This window comes from Kogia breviceps, chromosome 17 (genome assembly GCF_026419965.1).
Source record: "Kogia breviceps isolate mKogBre1 chromosome 17, mKogBre1 haplotype 1, whole genome shotgun sequence".
NCBI lineage: Eukaryota > Metazoa > Chordata > Mammalia > Artiodactyla > Physeteridae > Kogia > Kogia breviceps.
Genome location: NC_081326.1, coordinates 41,103,979 through 41,118,388, shown reverse-complemented (window position 1 = coordinate 41,118,388; position 14,410 = coordinate 41,103,979). Strand labels below are relative to the sequence as shown.

Genomic DNA, 14,410 nt, shown 5'->3' with positions numbered 1-14,410 from the left:
CTAGTCTTAGCTTGCTAAGGTTTGCAAATCAGGATAAGGTTTTTTTAAAAATCCAGTGTTCTTTTAGAATATGTTGGATTTTATTATTTTTCATCTGTAACTTGATAATGTGTTGAATTAAATTAATAGGTATATTATTACCGAGACATTCTTGCATAATTATGATAAACTCAACTTGACCATGCTGTATATTCTAAAAAGTTACTACTGTATTGCATTTGCTGCTTTTTTATTTGTGACTTTTATGTTTTTTTCCTAAGAAAGATTAGCCTATAGTTTCCTAGATTTATTTTATCTTTTCCATCTTGGTTTCAGGGTTATGCCAGCCTCATATGCCTCCCATGCTCTGTGTTATTTTACATAACACAGGGTTTGTGTGCTTGCTAGAATTTGCCATTAAAATCATCTGTGCTTACTATCATTTTCAGGATATATCTTTGACAATTAAAAAAATTTAACTGGTTATCATTCCACTGTTTTCCTGTTTCTTCTGGAGTCATAGATATTCATAGAAAAACATGCAATTCGTGTAAACATTCAAATTTATTGGTATAAAGTTGTATAGAATATTTTTCATGTTTAAAATAGTCTTTTCTGTATCTATGGTTCTATTATCTTTTGAATTTCTAACATTGTTTTTTGTCTCCTCTCTTCTTTCTTAACAAGACTTGACAAAGTTTATTTTATTGATCTTTCTAAAGAACCAACTTTTAGTTTTAGTGTTTGTCTGCTATTTTTTATTTTGTATTCTAATGCATTAATGTCTCCCTTTTGATTATTAGTTACTTCTTTTTATTTAGCTTTATTCTTTTTTTATTTAGCTTCTAGAATTGAACACTAAATTTACTTTTAAGTATTCTGTTTTCTAATAAATGCCTATGAGGTTATACATTTTTCCTTTTGCTACCACTGTGGCCAAATATCTTAGCCTTCAGTATATAGTACACTCATTCCTTTCTAAATAGTTTATAATTACTCTTCTAATTAAATAGTTATTTTGAATGCTTTTCAATTTCCAGGTTAAAAAATTTTCTTTTGGTGGGAGATGGTATTAGTTTCTTATTGATGTTGTAATAAATTACCACAAATTTAGTGGCTTAACACAAAATTTTTCTCCTCCAGTTCTGGAGGTCAGAGTATGGAATCAGTTTCACTAGGCTTATGTCAAGGTGTTGACATGGCTGGTTCCTTCTGGACGCCTGAGGGGAGAATCAGTTTGCTTGCCTTTTCCATCTTCTGGTTGCTGCCTGTGTTCCTTGGTTGTGGCTCTTCCTTCTTCAAAACTCATCACTCCAATCTCCACCTTTGTCATCACATTGCCTTCTCTTCTGTAGTAGTTATCTCCCTCTGCTTCCTTCTTACAAGAATACTTGTGATTACATCATTGGGCCCACCTGGATAATCCAGGATAATCCCCTCATCTCAAGATCATTAATTTAATCACTTCTGCAAAGTGCTCTTAGCCATACAAAGTAACATATTTACAGGTTCTGGAGATTAAGATGTGGATAATTTAGGAGGGTATTATTCACCCTACCTCAGAGATTCTTTTCTTTAATTGTGAATTTCTAATATGTCTTATTAATGTCTAAGTGATTTTGTTACTTATTTTATGGAAAAAATTAATATTTTTAAGTTTTGAAGAATATTATAATTTAAACCCCTGGTAACAATATATAGGATATATATATATATGACAATATATAATGAGAGTATTAAAATTGGTAAGAATGTGTTGTATACAGAAGATAGGAGAAAAGCTGGCATTTTAGAGAAAAAATGAATTAGGAAATGCTTATATAAAATCAGATGAGAAAAGAGTTAATAAAACTAGAGTTAAATTGAAACATCAGTATGAGTTCATAACTTTTAAAAGGCCTCTAGTGTGTCACTAAGGTAGTCTAAGCAGCCTTTGGTATAACCTTGCCTACAGCTAATAATAAAACAAAACCCTGCAATAGACAGAAGATGTTAATTGTGGCCATTGTTTTTCAGCAATATGGGCCAAAGGCTCACTGCCCCTATCTTGCAGTATCTGCAAAAAGGGAGAAAAAATACTTGCTTGAAGCTTTTAATTTAGGATTCTTGATTGCTTGCTCTTTTGTTTGTATCAGAAAAAAAAAGTTGTAAGGTATTTTGTCATGGCCAGAGTGCCTAATGGATTTCCCCACGGGTGGTGGTTTTAAGTAAATTTCACCGTAGCTCTATAATCTGCTTGCTGGAATTATAACCTGAAAATTCTCTGGAGGGCTTGGCATTTACGCTCTTGGCATTTCTTGCATACTCCACCCTTAAGCACTGTGCAAGCAACCCAGATCTGGGTCCTGGGACTGTTTGCAAAGTTGGTATTTTCATTGTTTGAGCAGAGGGCTGAAATCAATGTGGGCAGTATCTAAATATCGTTTAAGCGTTACATACAACAGTGGATAAAGGGCTGTGAAATCAGCCTGTCTCTTGACGTTCTGAAATTTATCTCATGATTCAAAGAATCAAAGTATAATCTATCCCAGAGACAGCAAAATTCTAAAATTTGGTTAACTGTAAAACATGTACCAACTTATTTAGATTTAACTACAGGTTCTCCTGGTTTCTTGTTTACCAGCTGTGGTAGGATGAATTCTGTTTTGCTTGAATCAGATCTGTCAGAGGCAACTTGACTTTTTGATTTGCAGGAGGCCAGTTGAGATACTTGCTCAGTGTACATCACAGACAATTCATTTAGAGTTGGAACTCTTTACGTATATCTGAAAAAAAATCTTTATTTTGCCTTCTCATATGAAGTTAGTTTGGCTGAGAATATGATTCTACATTTAAAATAATTTTCCAGGGGACTTCCCTAGTGGCACAGTGGTTAAGAATCCACCTGTCAATGCAGGGGACACGGGTTTGATCCCTGGTCTGGGAAGATCCCACGTGTCACGGAGCAACTAAGCCCATGCGCCACAACTACTGAGCCTGTGCTCTAGAACCCGTGAGCCACAACTACTGAGCCTGCGCGGCTAGAGCCTGTGCTCCACAACAAGAGAAGCCACTGCAATGAGAAGGGTGTGCACCACAATGAAGAATAGCCCCTGCTCGCAGCAACTAGAGAAAGCCCATGTGCAGCAACAAAGACCCAACACAGCCAAAAATAAATAGTAAATAATAAATAAAATTTAAAAATATTTTAAAAATAAAATAAAATAATTTTCCATTGGAAAGTTTTATATATTTCTCCTTTGTCTTTAGGCATCCAGTCTTACCAATGAAAAATTTTATTAGGATATGCTTGGGCAGAGGTCTTTTTCATTAATACTCTTGGGCACTTGGAAACTGCTTTCTAGAACTTTGGGATATCCCATTCTCACCTTTTAATTTTTATTTTAAAACTTGATTGAAGTATAACTGATATATAAAAATTGCACGTATTTAATGTTTATATTTTTATGTACTTGGATATATGCATATACCCATGATACCATCACCACAACCAAGGTACTGAACGTACCCATCACCTCCAAAATTTCTTTTGGGTTTTTTGGGGCTTTTTGGTGGTAAGAACACTTAACATCTTATCTGTCCTCTTAACATTTTAAAGTTTATAATACTGTGTAGTTAACTAAAGGCACTATGTTGTATAGCATATATCTATAATTATTAATCTTGTATAACTGAAAGTTTAAACCTATTGAGCAACAATTCTCCATTTTCCCCTCCCCTCAGATCCTGGCAGCCACTATTTTACTCTCTGCTGCTATGAGCCTGTCTATTTTAGAGTCCACAAAATAGAATCATGCAGTATTTGTCCTTCTGTGACTGTCTTATTTCACTTATAGCATAATGTCATCTTGGTTCATCCATGTTGCTGCACATGGTAGGATTTCCTTCTTTTTAAGGCTGGACAGTATTCCTTGTACGCATAGTACCTACCACATTGGCTTTATCCATCCATCTGTTGACGGACACTCCCTCTTTTCATAGGTGATATTGGGCCTTGTAATGTGGTTCTCCATGTCTCTTATTTTTTCCCTCTTATTTTTCTACTTATCTTTTTGCCCTAGTTATGGATGATATCCTTGACCTCATCCTTCAGAGTGGTGACTGGTCTCCAGTCATATCCACTTTGTTATATTCTCCTCACAGATAGAGATTTTATCTTAGGAATGATCTTTTGGCTGCAGCTAGGAGAATGGACTACTACTCCTAATGGGCTACCAAGTCAGGAGTTTTTGCAGGAGCATGGATGAGAGATAACAGTGACTTGTACTGGGAAATGGAGAGAAGTAGCTGCGTGAGAGAAGATTAGGAGCTGGAACAGACAGGATTTGGGGCTTGGGGACTGAGGAAGAGGGAGGAGATGAGGATCAGGTTTAGACTCTGGCAGCCGTATGACTGTGACACTGTTTCTCACAGAGATCTCAGAGGTAGGAGCAGCTTTAGGGGAAGAAAATGATTTCATGTTTGGCCATGTTGAGTTTCGGATGACATAGGAATGGAGAGATTGAGCAGACAGCTGGATCTACGGGTTTGGAACTCCGCAAAGACATCTGATGTAGAGTTATGGCTTAGGGATTTAGTAGAATATAGATGCAAATTGAAGCCATGAGTAGTAACTCAGGGAGATTGAGTAGAATGGGAATCAGTCAGTCAGTGGCTGACTCCTTGCCGGCTGGGAGTTGTTCTTACACTGTAGAGGCTACTCACATGCCTTGGCTCATGGACCCTTTCAAAGCCAGCAGCGGTGGCCTAAGTCCTTCTCACACTCTGAAGCTCTCTGACTTTCCCTTCCGCCCCATCTCTCCTGCAGTATCTCTCTGACTCTTCTCCTTTTAAGGGCAGAAGTGACTACATTGGATCCACCTAGATAATCCAGGATACTCTCCCTATTTGAAGAGCAGTTGATTACTACCCTTAATTCTATCTGCAAGAGTACCTTCACAGCAGTACCGACATTCATGTTTAATTGAATTATTGGGATATGGGAATTTGTTTTTAATGAAGTATAGTTGATGTATATTATATTAGTTTCAGGTTTACAAAATAGTGAGCCAATATTTTTACAGAGTACACACATACGAAGTCATCATAGAATACTGACTGTGTTCTCTGTGCTGTATATTATATTATATTGCTGTGACTTATTTATTATATAACTTAATCCTCTTCACCTATTTCACCACTCCCCCACCCCTCTCCCTTCTGGTAACCACTAGCTTGTCCTCTGTATCTGTGCATCTGTTTCTGTTTTTTAATTTTTGTTCGTTTATTTTTTAGATTTCATGTGTAAATGGAAGACATAGAGTATTTGTCTTTCTCTGACTTACTTCACTAAGCATAATACCCTCCAGGTCCACCCATGTTGTTGCAAATGGAAAATTTTTGTTCTTTTGTGTGGCTGAGTAATATTCCAGTGTGTGTGTGTGTGTGTGTGTGTGTGTGTGTGTGTGCGTGTGTGCATAATTTTCAGGGCAGCTTCATATCTATCTATCTATCTAGATATGTGCAAGGAAACTATAAAGATATTATATAAAGATATATATCTCTCCATATGTCTATATAGATATATATCAGTATACTATCTATCTATATAGCTATATATATATAGGGTCATATTCAGGGCCCACCTGGATAATCCAGGATACTCTTAACCACCTTAAGATCTTTTATGTAGTCACATCTGCAAGGAGTTTACCATATAAAATAACATTCACAGGTTGCAGGGATTAGAATCTGATATCTTTGGGGAGCCACTATTCAGACCCCTACACTAGGGCTTTTAGATACTTGCAAAATAGACTGAATTACACCATGTCTCTCTTTAGCCGTGTGTGTTGTCCCCTAAAATCCCACCAAAGATAGGAGCGTTGGAGAGAAGAGGAGTGTTATTGACCATCCCCTGGACACTGTGATATCAGTAACTTCTCTCCTTGTCCCCAGGCATGTCTTTCTGTCTGGATGGCTACCTGAACCTCTGGCATCTTACAGGAGATGTTCCAGCACTCTTCTCACAGCTGACAGAAAAAGGTCTCTTACCAGTTTCCAAGGACAACCATGGTTTAAATATGATCTTTTAGGGGATAGCAGGAGGTGGTGCTGTCTTCCACATTTTCCAATTTCCTTTTCATATTCCTTGAATCCTCTGTTGACAGCCAATAGGTGCAGAAGCTCTGGAGATGGGGCAGTACAGTGACTTGAGATTTCTTTGCAGTTATTCTGCCTGTAGGGTTTCATTTAATATTTACAAACATACTTTCCATGTGTAGGTCTTGGCCACCAGAGAGTTGAGTAAAACACATTTTCTGTCCTGTGAACAATGAAGGAAAGAAATACTGAAATTGATATTTAATCTGAGGCAAAATAACTGAAAGATAAAGTGAGGTGGAAGTAACAAGTAGTGAGAAGAATGGATGTACCTGCAAGGCAAAGCAGAAAGATTGATCTGGGTTGAAACCATTACTGCTGTTTGCTAGCTGTGTGACCTTAAGCAAATCACTTTACCTCTCTGAGGCTCTGTTTTTTTAGCTCCAATCTAGGGATGATGGCATGTCCTCCCAGGGCTAATTGAAGATGCAACAAGAGAATATATGTAAAATACACTTTCTGTCATGGGATGCCAGTGCATGAAGGAGAGAAAGCTTTGTAATTCAAACGCTGTTCCCGTCAGTCACTAGGGATGTGATCTTGGGTGGATTATGCAACCTCCGTAAATCTCAGTTTCCCCATCTGCAAAACAGATAATAATATTTTACAGCAATATTAGGGAGAATAGAAAGGATAATTGTGGGAATTATTATTATGGAAGAAAGTGATTCCTATTTGAGAAGGGATCTAGGTAAATTACAGGGTGGAGATGGAACTTGAGCTTGATCTTGAAAGTGTGATAACTGGAAAAAGAGGGAAAGGCATTTGGACTGAAAGGATGACATGATCTCGCCCCCAAAATGCAGAGGGCGTTGTGCATGTAGGAAACGCTGTGGGTACCCATGTGGAGAACTGAGTGTGGGTAGAGAGCCCTAATAGGGATGAGGCTTGGGAGACGGGCCAGGGATGGACCATGAAAACCTTGCCTGAGGTGCCAAGAATCAGTCCAGCAAAGGCCTAGCCCCTTACTCTTAGATGGTGGCCCCTAAAGAGGAGTGTGTGAGACTGTATAATGGGGGATGGGGAGAAAATATTAGAACTTCTGGAGAACTTTTGTCTCTACTCATTTTGTATCTCATTCCTCCCAAACGCCTCTGTTTTAAAAAAAAAATTTTATTGAAATATAGTTGATTTATAATGTTGTGTTTGTTTCATGTGTACAGTGAAGTGATTTAGTTATACATACATATGTATTCTTTTTTTTTTTTTTTTTTTTTTTTTTGCGGTATGCGGGCCTCTCACTGTTGTGGCCTCTCCCGTTGCGGAGCACAGGCTCCGGACGCGCAGGCCTAGCGGCCATGGCTCACGGGCTTAGTTGCTCCGCGGCATGTGGGATCTTCCCGGACCGGGGCACGAACCCGTGTCTCCTACATCGGCAGGCGGATTCTCAACCACTGCGCCACCAGGGAAGCCCCATATGTATTCTTTATTAGATTCTTTTCCATTTGATGTTATTACAAGATATTGAGTAGAGTTCCCTGTGCTATACAGTAGGTCCCTGTTGGTTTTCTACTCCATATATAGTAGTGTATATATTTTAATCCCAAACTCCTAATTTATCCCTCCCTCTCTCCCTCTTTCCCCTTTGGTAAACATAAGTTTGTTTTCAATGTCTGTGAGTCTGTTTCTGTTCTGTAAATAAGTTCATTTGCATCTTTTTTTTTTTTCAGATTCTCTATATAAGTGATATCATGTTATTTGTCTTTGTCTGACTTACTTTACTTAGTATGATAATCTCTAGGTCCATCCATGTTGCTGAAAATGGCATTATTTCATTCTTGTTTATGGCTGAGTAGTAATCCATTGTGGATGTATACCACATCTTTATCCATTCATCTGTTGATGGACACTTAGGTTGCTTCTGTGTCTTGGCTATTGTGAATAGTGCTACTGTGAACATTGGGGTCCATGTATCTTTTCGAATTAGAGTTTTTTCTGGATATATGCCCAGGAGTGGGATTGCCTAATGTCTCTTTTAATGAATGTTTTCTATTGCTTGTAGAACATTAGTATGGTAACTGATACATAGAACCTACAGTAATTGTTACATGTAATCTAGTACCATATACCTGCATACACATGTATGTACTATATATAAATAAAATATAAAATACTTTACTGATTGGGTATAGGACCAAAGAGTTCCGAGGCCACTCAGTACTTTAAAACCCAACAGCACAGCCTGCCCCCTCCTCCCACCGAGGGTGTAGGCAGATGCCTGCTTGTGCCCAGGAATGAGGCTGTCCTGTTCATGTGGTAAAATTGGCTCTAAGGCTCTAGGCTGCCAGTCCTGGATCATGGCAGCTGCTTTCAAAGCAGGTGGGAAAAAATTATTCAAGATGCTGGGATTGAGTCTCACTGACCTTATCTTAAATATCTTCCAGCATCTAACTAACTTGTCCTGACAGCCCTCTACAAGAAGTCAATGTATTTAGTTACTGGTTTAACTTGGAGCGTTTGCCAGGAAGTGACATTGCTGAAACTTAGATGTTCAAGATCTTCTTTAATCAGTGTATTTATTGGTTTTTTAAAAAAATGACTGTGCCTGGAGTTTAACAGCTGATTGAATTTTTTCTTCTAGGCTGAAATGTTCACTACACTCTATGGAGTAAGGTTTTGGGGGCTCAGTCACCCATGTTACCCTGATGTACCCGAAATCATTTTCATAGAGAATCTGAGCCGTACTCTGGGGGTCTCCCGTGTCTGGCTCTGCACAGGGGTGGGATGGGATGCATGTACCGGGTGTCCATCCTCAAAATGCTTCTTCTTCTCCATAGCAGCGTGCCAACACATACACACCCAGTGGAAGGACATGGGCTTGCCTTTAGCGGATGCTGTGACATGCCTGCACCCTTGGTGTTAGAGAATGTGTTTATGGAGTCCTGCCTCCTGGGAGCCGGGCCGTTGGAAAGCTGTAAAATCTGGACTTGGCTCTTTTCACCTGGACTTTGACGTTAAGCTGTTTCATGTATTATAAACGGATCTGTGAACCGGCCTCACAGAACCGTTGCCTGGATGCTGTGGCAGGCGACAGTCCGTCTATCATTACATCACACAGTCCTTTTGAAGAGACTCAAGTGAGAAATTTTCTGTAAGTCTCAGTAGCAGGATAGAGACATTTCCCCCCCAAACTCCTAGTTTGTTTTTCATTTTATGAATACTGTAAAGTATGTAAATGAATACACATCCCTCTTTGACTGAGAAACGTAGAGCCCAATTTGCTGCTTTCTTCTCCGAAGTACACAGGACTCTATGGGTGTATATTTTATATGCTAATTCCAACTTCATCTTATTTGTTTCTACCTTAAGTTTCCTCTTTATCTCTTGTGTTTTTTTTTTTTTTTTTTTTTCGGTATGCGGGCCTCTCACCGCTGTGGCCCCTCCCGCCGCGGAGCACAGGCTCCGGACGCGCAGGCTCAGCGGCCATGGCTCACGGGCTCAGCCGCTCCGCGGCATGTGGGATCTTCCCGGACCAGGGCACGAACCCGTGTCTCCTGCATCGGCAGGCGGACCCTCAACCACTGCGCCACCAGGGAAGCCCCTCTTTATCTCTTTACTTCAGTGATTTGTTATCTCGTGTACTGAATGTGTTACTCTAAGTCACCTCAGATATTTCTGAAATAAAGGAAATTGAGAAGGGTGCACTGATTGAAAATGTGAGCTCTTGGGTCAGAATGATCTGAAGTTGAACTGCTGCCCTGCCATTTAGGACTTTTGTGACTCTGGGTAACTTATCTGACCTTGTTCAGTCTCAGCATTCTCATATGTAAAATGGGATAACAAGAGCATCAAATTTTTTTTTTTTTTTTGCGGTATGCGGGCCTCTCACTGTTGTGGCCTCTCCCATTGCGGAGCACAGGCTGCGGACGCGCAGGCTCAGCACCCATGGCTCACGGGCCCAGCCACTCCGCGGCACGTGGGATCCTCCCGGACCGGGCCACGAACCCGTGTCCCCTGCATCGGCAGGCGGACTCTCAACCACTGTGCCACCAGGGAAGCCCAAGAGCATCAATTTTTAAAGGCTGTTGTGGCTAGTAAATGTAAAGCTTTTAATGCAGCACCTGGCAGATAGTAAGTACACTCGTCCCTTGGTATCACAAGGAATTGGTTCCAGGACCCCCCTCGGACACCAAAATCCATGGATGCTCAAGTCTGTTATGTAAAATGATGTAGTACAGTCATCCCTCCGTATCTGTGGGTTCTGCATCAAGGGATATGGGAGCCAACTATACTGAATCAGTGTTATGTAATTATTGCTATTGTTAGTATTAGAACTAGTAAGAGAATAACTAAATACTTGAATAAATTAATGTATCTGTTGGAGGAGAAAAAGTCAGTCTTGTTTTGCTGGGACATTTCCTCTGCTCTCATGGGCTGAGGCAGAGTAGAGAATAAACTGTATAAACTCAATGAAGATGGCTTAAAATCCTGTAGAATCTCACAAACGCCTAAGCCTCTGAGAAGAATGTTTATTTTTTATATTTTAACAAGAAGGGAATGGAGGAAGGGTCATAAAATGTTAAAGTATATTACTGACTATATTACTGACCTATATTACTTTGTAACAGTAAAATTATTAACTCCTAAAGTTATTACCATCTCAAAAACAATTCCAAACAATAACGTTGCAGCTCGTGTGTATGCTGTCATCAATTCAGAGGGGGTATTGCTAGCTACAGGCCACATACTCCGAAACTTAAGCAATAAAACAAAATGGAACAGTAGAAAATGATGCTATTTTAGCACAGGCTGGTAATGTTACAGTGACTAAAGACCAGATGTATTTGAGAAAGAATAGTAATACCAAGGTAGTATCTTTATTAAGGTACTTTATAAACATGAGCCTATTATTTCCCTGAGGAACTGTCTGAAATAGCATAAGCCCCAGACATCAGACTAAGAACTCACTTTGGTCTGAATTTTTATGTGCTTAACTCATCTTTGACTCTATTCCAGCAGCCAGAACATACCTGGCACAAATGTTCGTTGATGGAACAAATGAATGAATAGGTTGCCTCAAGTTGTGGGAGGTCCCCACCAATAACTGGACAATCTCCTTGAAGGCATCAGGACCAAATGAACCTCGGTGACCTGTGGGGTGACGAGGAAGCAGCTGGAGACCTTTGATCCTGGGAACATGGGAGCAGGGGGCACATTCCTTCACTCATTCTTTCAAAAAAATTTTAAGTCACTACTATGGGTTCTGATGCTATGCTGGGCACGGTGGATATAAAAGACAAGGCAAATCCAGGCTCTGTCCTCCTGGCACTGACAGAATAACAACACAACTGACAGGCACAAGCCGCAGAACACCTTGAGATGCCAAAGGAAGGATACCAAATTCAGACTTGGAAGCAGTCAGGGAAAGCTTCGTGAAGAATGGCCGTACGAGGGATGAGTTGGAAGTCCTGACTAGGTAAAGGGTGGAAGAGGGTGGGGGCAGGAATGGTCAGAAAATGAGAGAGTGCACGGTACGCAAGAGACACTGGCCATGCCACGTCAGTGTGGCTGGAGCAGAAATGATGATGGGAGGCTGGTGAGGAGAGGAGAGGATTCTGATCAGCAGGGCCTTGCCTTCTAGGATAAGGAATATCACTTGATGTTGAGAGTGATGGGAGTGAACTGAAATTTTCAAGCAGAAGAGTTTCAGTATCAGATCTGAGTTCAGAAAGCTTACTTTGGATGCCATGGAGAATGAATTTAGGGGTGGAAACTAGGGCAAGGAAACCACTTAGTAAGGGGGCTGTTATGTTAACCAAGTGACAGAGTGTGGGTTTGAAACATGATGGGGGGCGGTTCTTAGTGGTTGACTGTGATTGAGGACCAGAGAGGAAGAAGGGCCAAAGCTATCTGCATAAGAATGAACGTTAAGATTGATGCTTGCTTTGAGTATTGGGTAGACACGTTTCCGCTTCTAACTGTTTTCAAAAGCCACCTTGTGACCCATGGGTGGGGCAGTGAGATGTGCCTCCAGTACAGGGACCATCCTAAAGTTCTGGGAGCTTCTCTTCTCGCCTCCTCCCCAATCTCACCGTCATGGTGGCCTTGGCGCTGCAGTCGCACTGGGAAACCGGGGGATGGGGGCTGAGGACCCCTCTGACGGGATTTAGGAGGCCTTGAGATCCTCTGACAATGCCTCCCGCAGATGAGTTGGGATGAGGAGCTGCAACTGAGGACTTCGTAGAAATAGAAATAGAAATAGTAAAAAGGATAATCACAGCATTGGGCATCTTGGGATTTGCAGACAGAAAACCAGAATCCAGGCTCCATCTGAGGTGAGCTTGGGAAAATCATTTAAGCTCTAACACTAGAATGTCATGAAATGTTGACACTAAAAGTTATAACGACTTGCACAAATCCATGAGTCATTTATGCTCTATGAATTTCAGTCTTCTCCTTTATAGAATGAAAATTAAAGCATCTGCCTGTGCGTATCCTGAATGAAACAAATCACATGTGTACTAACGCTTTGAAAACTGTAATGTGATTAACTATGTACGTGTTGGAAACCTGTGAGGCTGTACCAGCTGGCGCATTGAGCGTGAATTGTATAAGTTAGACTGACATGGATTTGGGCTCCGGATATACAAGAAGTTTGCTGTTGGTAAGAATGGTAAGCTCGTTCTAAGATGACTCCCGCCTCCTGGATGTCCTCCCTCGTGCAACTCCCTCCTTTTCTGTATGGGTGGCCTGGACCTGGTGACCTGAATGAATAGAATCCGGCAAAAGTGACGTCACTTTGGAGATTAGCTTGTAAAAGACAGTGACTTCGGTTGTGCCGGCCCCCTCCTTAGCTCTGACTCTGATGAAGCCTGCTGCCGCGTCACGAGCTGCTTTATGGAGAGGCTCATGTGACAGGGGACTGGGGGTGGCCTCCAGCCAACTGATGTGGAACGGGGCCCTCAGTCCAACAGCCCACCAGGAACTGAAGCCCCAAGCAACCCTGTGAATGAGCTGTGAGATCCTTCCCTCGTGGAGCTCTGCCATGACGGGGGCTTCAGCTGATACCTTGACTGAAGCCTTGTGGGGTCCCTGAGCCAGAGGACCCCGGGGACATGTTGAGAGTCCTGACTCAGAAGCTGTGAGATAACACATGTGGTTGTTTTCAGCCACCAGGTTTGGGGGGTATTTTTTATGCAGCAATCCAGAACAAATATCAATATATCAAGTTACTTTCCCGGAGTTCCAGTGTCCTCCTCTATAAAATGGAATCCCAATACCTACTTGTAGGAGTTACAGCAAGAGTTCAATGAGAGAATGTATCTAGGCCAAATGCAGTGCCTGGCACATAGTAGGCACTTCGTAAATGGTGGTTGTTTTTATTTTCTGAAAGGCAGCAAAGCCCAGAGACAGCTGAATGCTACACCTAACGGGGCAGTGAGTTTAAGGCAGTGAGTTCCTGGCTGCCCTGTCATAGTGTCATTATACTCTATTATTAAGGTTTGTTTAGTTGTGTGTCTTCTGCAGTTGACTCTGAACTGGGTGAGGCTGGGGCTGTATTGTGTCACCACTTTATCTCCTGTGCCCAGCAGCACTCAGTGAGGGTTTGTTAAATGAATGCATAAATAACTGAATTAATGAGACGGTTGAGAGACGCCTTGTCCCCTTGGGATAGCTGGTACTATAAGCAGCTGGCACTTGTCCCAGGAAATAGTTTAGGGGAATGGAAAGGATGCTGAGCTAGAGAATTAGGGCCGCTCCGAGGCTCACGGGCCATGCTTGCTGTGCCCAGACCTTGGTTTTCTCACGCAACAAGTGAAAGTAAAATACCTGTCTGAATTTTCTTATAGGCTCTCTGTGAGGATTAAGCAAGGTCATAGACATAAAAGTGCTTGGAAAACTGCAAACACGATGCAAACATTACTCTTAGGAATGATGGTAGAAACCAGCCCGTGACGGTCATTCTTCTTAAGTGGCCTATTACTCAACCAGGCGTGCTTTGACACAACTCAGATTTAGAAAATATGTTTGGATTGTCAATAAAATTCATGAACTGTGAAAAAAGCAATATTCTGAAAATTTTTACTTTTTATTATCTGGGACATATATTCTGTCAAAGGGGTAGAATGCCTTGTTTCTCCCCTGAACTGTTTTTGTTCACATTTGTGATCTGCTCGTTTGGATTTTCAGATGGGAAACATGTCCTTTACAGATGAATTCTTTAGCATAGGACATGGTAGTTTCGCCTTTGCAATTTGTTGTCAGTAAATTTCGGCTTGAAACATTTGTTTTGGGCCCATTGACATGTGGGTAAACACACTTACTGGCTAAAGAAAACAAAGGGTCTTGT

The 14,410-nt window shown here is 41.0% G+C and overlaps 2 long non-coding RNA genes across 5 annotated transcripts in view; one reads left to right on the top strand and one right to left on the bottom strand.

Moving 5' to 3' along the window:
• The window catches only part of LOC136792853 (uncharacterized), a 198,519-nt gene that overhangs the window by 171,993 nt on the left and 12,116 nt on the right, over positions 1 to 14,410 (top strand). Inside the window, exon 3 of one of the 4 annotated variants that reach the window (XR_010837371.1) lies at positions 8,898 to 9,211. The exons of the other annotated variants lie outside the window; for them this stretch is intronic. This is a non-coding gene — a long non-coding RNA (uncharacterized lncRNA). The remainder of the gene's footprint in view (positions 1 to 8,897; positions 9,212 to 14,410) is intronic. 4 annotated transcript variants of the gene reach the window in all.
• Positions 1,029 to 14,410, bottom strand: part of LOC131743660 (uncharacterized) — a 68,248-nt gene continuing 54,866 nt past the window's right edge. Inside the window, exon 5 of the long non-coding RNA XR_010837374.1 lies at positions 1,029 to 6,283. This is a non-coding gene — a long non-coding RNA (uncharacterized lncRNA). The remainder of the gene's footprint in view (positions 6,284 to 14,410) is intronic.